Source organism: Hippopotamus amphibius, chromosome 7 (assembly GCF_030028045.1).
Source record: "Hippopotamus amphibius kiboko isolate mHipAmp2 chromosome 7, mHipAmp2.hap2, whole genome shotgun sequence".
In the NCBI taxonomy this organism is placed as follows: domain Eukaryota; kingdom Metazoa; phylum Chordata; class Mammalia; order Artiodactyla; family Hippopotamidae; genus Hippopotamus; species Hippopotamus amphibius.
This window is the reverse complement of record NC_080192.1, coordinates 139,217,976-139,226,700: the sequence shown is the minus strand read 5'-3', so window position 1 is coordinate 139,226,700 and position 8,725 is coordinate 139,217,976. Positions and strand designations below refer to the sequence as shown.

Sequence of the window (8,725 nt, the reverse complement as noted above, 5' to 3'; positions counted from 1 at the left end):
TCATACAAACATTAAATACTCAGATAATATATCTCACCAATTAGGAAATTTCAAAAATGATCCACTGTTGTAGAAATATTTTTCAGTGTATTATCCTCTACTTGATGTTAGGACATTGCTACTCAAGCAAAGTGAATTGCTGGCAAGTCTCTGACTAGTTTATACCTTTAGGTTTTGCCAATTATATTTCTACATGGCTCCTTAAAAATTATTACTTCTACTGTTATCATATTCAAGGATTTATCAGAAATCTGTTTATACTATAGTTGTATAACAATACTAATGAGAATGTATTCATTCATTTATTCATTTCTTCAAGAAATACTGATTTAGTGCCTACTATCTGCCAATTATTGGGTCGTACACTAAAGACAGACTGTTATAAAAGACAAGCTCTCGGTAGCGGTTCCTGGGCGGCCCGCCATGGCCCTGGCGGGGCGGCCGCGGCCTCGCCTCTCCGAGTCCTCGGGCAGCGTCGCCGAGCCGGCCGACGTCCGGGCAGGCACCGACAGGCGGCGGAGCGGCGGCCGGCGCGCTTAGCGCCCCGAACATGCGGCAGTCCCTGCGGGCGACCCCGGGCTGCGGAGAGGCGGCGGCGGCGGCTCGGGAGCGAGGGAGGGCGGCGGCGGGGACGCCCGGCGGCCGGCGCGGAGCCCTAGGGCGGCCGCCCGGGGTGGCCTGGGGCTTCGTGGACGAGGATGCTGTCCCGCAAGAAAACCAAAAACGAGGTGTCCAAGCCGGCCGAGGTGCAGGGCAAGTACGTGAAGAAGGAGACGTCGCCCCTGCTGCGGAATCTTATGCCTTCATTTATCCGGCACGGTCCAACAATTCCAAGACGAACTGATATCTGTCTTCCAGATTCAAGCTCAAATGCCTTTGCAGCTTCTGGAGATGGAATAGTTTCAAGAAACCATAGTTTCCTTAGAACTCCAATTCAGAGAACACCTCATGAAATAATGAGAAGAGAAAGCAACAGATTATCTGCACCATTTTACCTTGCCAGGAGTCTAGCAGATGTCCCTAGGGAATATGGCTCTTCTCAGTCATTTTTAACAGAATTTAATTTTGCTGTTGAAAATGGAGACTCTGGTTCCCGATATTATTATTCAGATAATTATTTTGATGGTCAGAGGAGGCGCCCACTTGGAGATCGAACACACGAAGACCGTAGATACTATGCGTACAACCATGATCTCTTCCAAAGGGAGCCACTGAACCAGGGCAGGCGTGCTTCAGGTATTGGGAGAGTTGCTGCTACATCTTTAGGAAATTTAACTAACCATGGTTCTGAAGATTTACCCCTTCCCCCTGGCTGATCTGTGGACTGGACAATGAGAGGGAGGAAATATTATATAGACCACAACACAAATACAACTCATTGGAGCCATCCTCTGGAGCGAGAAGGACTTCCTCCAGGATGGGAGCGAGTTGAGTCATCAGAGTTTGCAACCTATTATGTAGATCACACAAATAAGAAGGCTCAATATAGGCATCCCTGTGCTCCGAGTGTACCTCGGTATGATCAACCTCCTCCTGTCACATACCAGCCACAGCAAACTGAAAGAAATCAGTCCCTTTTGGTACCTGCAAATCCTTATCATACTGCAGAAATTCCTGACTGGCTTCAGGTGTATGCTCGAGCCCCTGTGAAATATGACCACATTCTGAAGTGGGAACTCTTCCAGCTGGCTGACCTGGATACATACCAGGGAATGCTAAAGTTGCTTTTCATGAAAGAACTGGAACAGATTGTTAAAATGTATGAAGCCTACAGACAGGCTCTTCTCACGGAGTTGGAAAATCGCAAGCAGAGACAGCAGTGGTATGCCCAGCAACATGGCAAGAATTTTTAAGTTAATTTTTTAAAACAAATTTTAAGTTTTATAAGGGCTTTAAAATATTTTCACAGATAAAAAACTTCAAACAAGAACTTTGGTTAATAAAGGCAGCTTACTTTTTGGAAATTATAAAGTTCTAATTTTACATGTATTTTGTTATTAAAAATATTCTTTTATTGAGAAAAAAATGAGTTTATCATTTTAAGAGCCAGCATGGCAGACACTTCTAAATGCTGTATATTTGGAAACTGCTTTGAATATTCTCAGTGGAGACAAATGCAGTAAGAAATGTCATTTAACCAGATATTAAATAGGAAATGATCAGTTGGTAAACTCTCAAAGTAGCAGTACCTTTCTTTAAAAAACAGAGAAAGAGAGAACCTATGCATTATTTTAAAAAATACGTTTACTGCTTTAGTGTGGAATATTGTCTGGAATTGGATGGTTTAAACATTACCATTGTTTAGTGCAAAACATAAAATGGGATTTGGGACCTTTATTGTGATAAATTTTTATATGTGATGTATGGAGTTTCCCCTCCCCTCACCCCCCAAATGTAAAGAACCCTTTTAAAACATGTTGAGAAAGTATTTTTTGGTATGAAAGGGTGAAAGGCCTATAATGTTTCAGGAATAAATTTAGGTGTAAGGCCTTAGCCTGTGTGGGAAAGGTGTGCACAGCACTCGAGTTGCTAACATTACAGAACTCCCTTCCTTTGGGCTAGGGCTCTCACCGCGTCTAGTAACATGGTGCTGATGAGACAGTGGAGGCTTCCCAACAGCATAGCACGTTGCCATCCTAGCAGACTGGGTTGAGTTGCCAACAATGACAATCAGGGATTCATTAAGAAATCTTGGTCATTAAATTGATTTTACATATCCTTTATCTTCTAAGAGTTTGTCACAAAACTTTAAAACCCAGTATTTCCCTCCCAATTTTTTTTTCCTTTTGGTTTAATAGTTATTAAGACATTGTTCATAATTAGCACAGTACATTTGATTGCGGGCAAATTTATGGCACGTCTAGCCTAGAATTCTGTGAATTTCAACACTTGTTGCAGTAGCTTTTCAGTTATATTTACACGTGTTGTAAATATGTAAATAAATTTTTAGTTTAGGTAATCTTCCAAAATATAAAGCACTCCCAGTTAGATATCAGTGAATCTGATTTATTGATAAAATGTTGAAAATGTTAAATGTTTGATTTTATATAACAAGCTTATTAAATATATTTTTGTGGAAAAAAAAAAAAGACAAGCTCTCTGTCCTCATGCTATAACATTAATAAGTGTAATTTAAATAAGTCCCAAATGTTTTCACACACCCTATTTTTATTGACTCCTAATAATGACCATGTAAGGTAGGTATCATGAATATCAAAACAATTTCACTGATGGGAACATTAATGACCTGAGATACTAAAAGAGTTTCTTACCTTGCCTCATAATTCCAAATCCTGTACCAATGTAACACACTTTTTAACCGAAGATTTTCTTCAAATGTCAGTACAAAGAACAGCCAACTTGTGGGTCCCCGAGACAAAACTGTCAGTAGATGTTGGCTGTTTGTTTCTTTTTGAGCTCGAGTTAGAATATACATTGTCCATTACCAATTCATATGTAATTTTTTATCCTTGCCATTTCAAATAGCCTGCATTATACCCCTCTTCCATCAGTGCATATGATTGAGAGCTGACTTGGAGTTAGAGAAAGCTTATATTGAACAATTTCCTTAACCTAAAAGAGTTTCTTTCACTCTTATAATTTTCTGCTTATTGCTTGAGCTAGAGAATAATAAATGCTTGATTACTTGTTCTTTTATAGCTGCAAGTATTGTCTGTTTCTAGAAAACAGGGCTGTTTGTATATTACATTTTACAAAAGATTAGATCTATCACCTCATTACCTGGGGAGTATGCCCCCATACATAATGTTTATCCCACAATCTCTCTTCTGTCCCACCTCCTTCAGTTATCTTTCTCCCCTTCTTATTGCTTGGCATATATTGCCTGAATTACTAGGCCATGAAATGTTCTTTTCCTATAATTCAGTCTCTGACATTTCCAAATCTTCCTTGTAAGAGATATCAAAAAGAAGTTCATTCTTTACAGAATTAATAAGATGTATGGCATTAATTACAACATTTTTAGCTAATTAAAATGAAGTTGGAATGCATATGGTAGAAGTAAATATCTAAATTCACTGCTGGAAATATTCATGACTTTTAAATTTTATACTTTTAAAATTGTACTATTATTTGTTTATTCAAATATATACAAATATATTGAATCCTATTGCACAAAACAATGAAGTGGAAAATTTTTTTATTGTTCATTGCTGTTTGTGGCTTTCTGCCATAGTGATTTTAATTTGTGATTATAATTCATTAAGAACAAGAAAGAGATTTCTCACTAAACTCGTTTTCATTTCATTTTACTTGGAACAATGGAAATTGCATCCTTAAAGCACTAGCATATGATTTCTGCACATTAAAAACTAAATAAGCTCAAATACATAAGAAGAGTATCTGAAGATATTTATGACTATTTTCAAGCAGTAACTTAAACTCTGTTCATATTCAAAGATAAATTATGCATATTAAAAAGCAATTGGGGGCTTTCCTAGTGGTGTAGTATAAGAATCCACCTGCCAGTGCAGGGGACACGGGTTCAAGCCCTGGTCCAGGAAGATCCCACATGCCGCGGAGCAACAAAGCCTGTGCCACAACTCCTGAAGCCCATGTGGCGAGAGCCCATGCTCCACAACAAGAGAAGTCAAGGCAATGAGAAGCCCATGCACCACAACAAAGAGTAGCCCCCACTCGCTGCAACTAGAGAAAGCCTGTGCACAGCAACGAAGGCCCTACACAGCCAATTTGTATGTATACATACATACATACATGCATACATAAATTTATTTTAAAAAAAGCAATTAGGTCAAACTAAGGCTTGAATTACACATGCATCTGAATTAATCCTGATTGCTTTCTTAATACTAAAATGTTTGAAAATGTAAATATCCATCTCATGGGTAGTATCTAATATATAATTATTTATTTGGGTAATATTGAAAGTTACATTTATAAGCTTTTCTCCAAAATATGTTTGAATGCTCATAGACAGATATATAAATTCTATGAGACAAAAGTCCCCACTCATAGGGAGATAGCAGGTCTATCTACTATTTTCAGACTTTCAGATTTCTAAAATGCTACTATCATTTTCACAAACACTTTTTTGACGAGTTTATTCTTCTCTTTCGCCCAGGCATTGATATGTTTACAAGTCTTTTTTCAAATGTACTAATGTGGGTGTTTGAACTTGACAAAAAAGGAACATGACTTGTCATACAGAGATGATTAGCCTACCTGCAAATAGGGACAGTGAGCTTGATAATGGGGCAATGTAAACTTTACAAAATGAAATGAAAAGATAAAAGCAAGTCAAAAACTAAAATAGAACATCCAAGAACTGTGGAGCAATGTCCAAAGACGTAACATAGGCATAACTGGAATGCGAGAAATAAAAAAGGGAGAGAATGAAGCAGAGGACGTTTTTGAAAAATAATCATGAACTTTCCAAAATGAATGATATACAACAAGCCACAGTTTTAGAATGCCCAGAAAATACCAGATAGAATAATTACTAAAATAAACAAAGAATCCTAACCGTATCATTGTGAAATTTCAGAATACCAAAGATGAAGATGAGTCTTGAAAGAACCAAGAGCACTGGGATTGGGCAACAACTTACCTACAGAGGAACAAGAGTCAACTACAGAAAAGTTCTCAGAAACCATGATTTCTAAGTGGTTCTTTAACCACCACTTAGAGAGTGGAGTTAAATACTTAAAATATTCAAAGAGAAAAAAAAATCTAGACTTATATCCATATTAAATTGTTATTCTTCAAATTGAAGGAAAAGTAAAGATTTTCTCAGTTTAACAAAAGCTGTGGGAATTTATTCCTACTAAATCTACAGGCAGATGGATACATATAGGTCATACACTGAGATCTGCATAAAGAACAGAAGAGTAGCAGATAAAGAACAAAACTTTAATATCAAATGTATAATTTAAAAAAATAATTGATATTAAAAATAAATTATTTTAATTGTTTATATTAAAAATATATCAGGCATTTATGGCACATGGATAAGTAAAAGCAATGACAGCAATATCACAAGGCACTATAGGTAGAAATTGAGAATACTTGGTTATAAGTCCCTGCACTACATGTGAAATGGTATAGTGTTATTTGAAGGTAAACTTAGTTAAGATAAAAAATGTATACTGCAAATTCTAGAGCAAGCACTATTTTTAATACAATTGTTATGCTAATAAAGGAGATAAAATGGAGTCATATAATATGCCTAACAAAAACCAGAAAAGGGAAAAAGAGGTAAGGGAAGAAACAATGAAAAAATCCAACAAATATTAAATACTAAATTACTAACTACCTAACCATTAAGTTACTAACTTGATACCAATCTATATCAATAATCACTTTAAATGTGAATGTTTCAAATATACCAAATAAAAGACAGGGATTATCAGAGAGTATAAAAAAATTAAGAATAAACTGTATGTTGTCTAAACAAATCCTACTTTACATATAAAGACACATTTAGTTAAAGTAAAGAATGGAAAAAGATATACCATGCTAACACTTAACAAGAGAAAGCTGGAATAACTATATTATTTTCAGACAAAGTATTTTTTTTTTAAAGATAATTGTTGGGGATAAAGAGGGGCATTACATCATGATAAAGCTGTCAATTCTTAAAGAATCTAACATTCTTAAATGTGTATGAAGATAACAACAGGAGGTCAAAATATATCGGGTAAAAACTGATAGAATAGCAAAGATAAATAGATAACTCCACTGTTATTGTCAGAGACTTCAAGAACCCACCCTTAGTAATTGATGTATCAGGTAGGCAGAAAATCAGTAAGTACATAACTGACCTGAACAGCGCTATCAATCAACTTGACCTAAGTAATGTTTATGGACTATGCCATCCAACAACAGCAGAATACACATTTATTTCAAGCTCACATTGAGACATTCATCAAGATAGACCCCCATCCTGGGCCATAAAACACAACTTTAAAAATGTAAAGAATAGAAATTATACAGTGTGATTTCAAATGAAAATGGAATTAAAGTAGAATTCAGTAATAGAAAAATAGCAGAAAATCCCCAAATATTTGCAAATTAAACATCACATAGCTAAATGGCACAATAAGTAAATGAAGTCTCAGAAAAAGTTAACTTTTTTCCAACTAAAGTGAAATTAAATCTCAACATTTCAAAATCTATGAGATACAGTAAAAGCAGCCCTTAGAAGGATATTTATAGAATTAAATTTGTACATTATAAAAAAATCTAAAAGTTATAACTTATGTTTCCCCTTTAGCAAACTAAAGAAAGAAGTTTAAGCCTAAAGAAAGCAGATGAAAATAAAAAGTAAATAAAATTTAGGAAAGATATCAGGGAAACTGAAAACATGAGAATCATGGAGAAAGTCAACAAAGCCAAAAGCAGGTTGTTTGAAAAGATTATTAAATGTGATAAAGTTCTAGCCAGACAAAGCAGAAAAACAGAAGAGACAAATTACAAAAATCAGATATGAAAGAGGGGTTACCTCTATTTATCCAATGGATGTTAAAGGAATAATAAAGAAATACTATAAACAATTCCATGCTCCAAAATTTGATTACTTAGATGAAATCCATTAATTTCTTGAAAGACATAAAGTACAAAACACACATGGAGAAGTGACAATCCAAAACCCTACATTTATTTAAAAAAATAAGTAATTAATAACATTCCAAAAAAGAAGGCTTCATACCCAAATTCCTCAAGATCTCCAGAAAATTAAAGCAAAAGAAATCATTCTTAACTCATTTTCTGAGTCCAGCATTAACCTAATACCAAACCAGACAGAGATGCTAGAGAAATGAAAGTTACAAACAATAAATTTCATTTACCTTAGATGGAAAATATCCTTATAATATTGGCAAATCAAATTCTACAATGCATGAAAAGGATTATACAAAGTGGTAAAGCAGAATTTATTCCAAATATGCAAGGCTATCTCAACAAAGGCCAATCAATGCAATCCACCACATCGATAGGCTACAAAAACCTACAAAAAGAGACATATGATCATATCATGATCAAATCAGTTAATACAGAAAAAAGGCATCTGACAAAATTCAAAATGAGAAATTATTGTCATTAATGATAAAAAATTTTCAGAAAATTAAAAATAAAGAGGAATTCCTTCAACCACTCCTATTTAGCATAATGTTGTTACTCCTAACTGGCGCAATAATATAAAAAAATGAAAAAATAACATACATGCAGATTTGTAAAGAAGAAATAAAATTGCTTTATTGATAGATGACTTGATTGGCTATGTAGAAAATGCCAAATATTTAACCAAAAAGTCCTGGAACTAATAAGTAAGTATATGAGGATCACGGGATAGAAGGTTAACATAAGTCCCATTTATTCGACATTCTGGGAAAAGGAAATTCTAGAGGCATTAAACATTCCAGTGGTTGCCATGGGTCTAGATTCAGGGGAAGGTTGAATAGGTAAAGCAGGGGGATTTTTATGGCAGTGAAATTTTCTGTATAATTCTGTAATGGTTGTTGCATGACACTATGAATTTGTTGAATCCCATAGCCCTTTATAGTACAAAGAGTGAACATTAATGTATACAAATTAGAGATATGTAGATAGAGATAAAGAAATATACTTTAGGTGATGGTTGGAGAATTCTGGAATGGAATACAGAATAGGACAAAAGAAATTAACTGCATTGCAAATATATGAAACAACCTCACTTAAAAGTGGGGGAAAGTCATTTACCTATGTAACA

General features: G+C 35.2%; 1 pseudogene; it reads left to right on the top strand.

Moving 5' to 3' along the window:
* Window positions 1-625: 625 nt before the first annotated feature.
* Window positions 626-2,394, top strand: LOC130857065 (protein salvador homolog 1-like; annotated as a pseudogene).
* The last annotated feature ends 6,331 nt before the right edge of the window (window positions 2,395-8,725 follow it).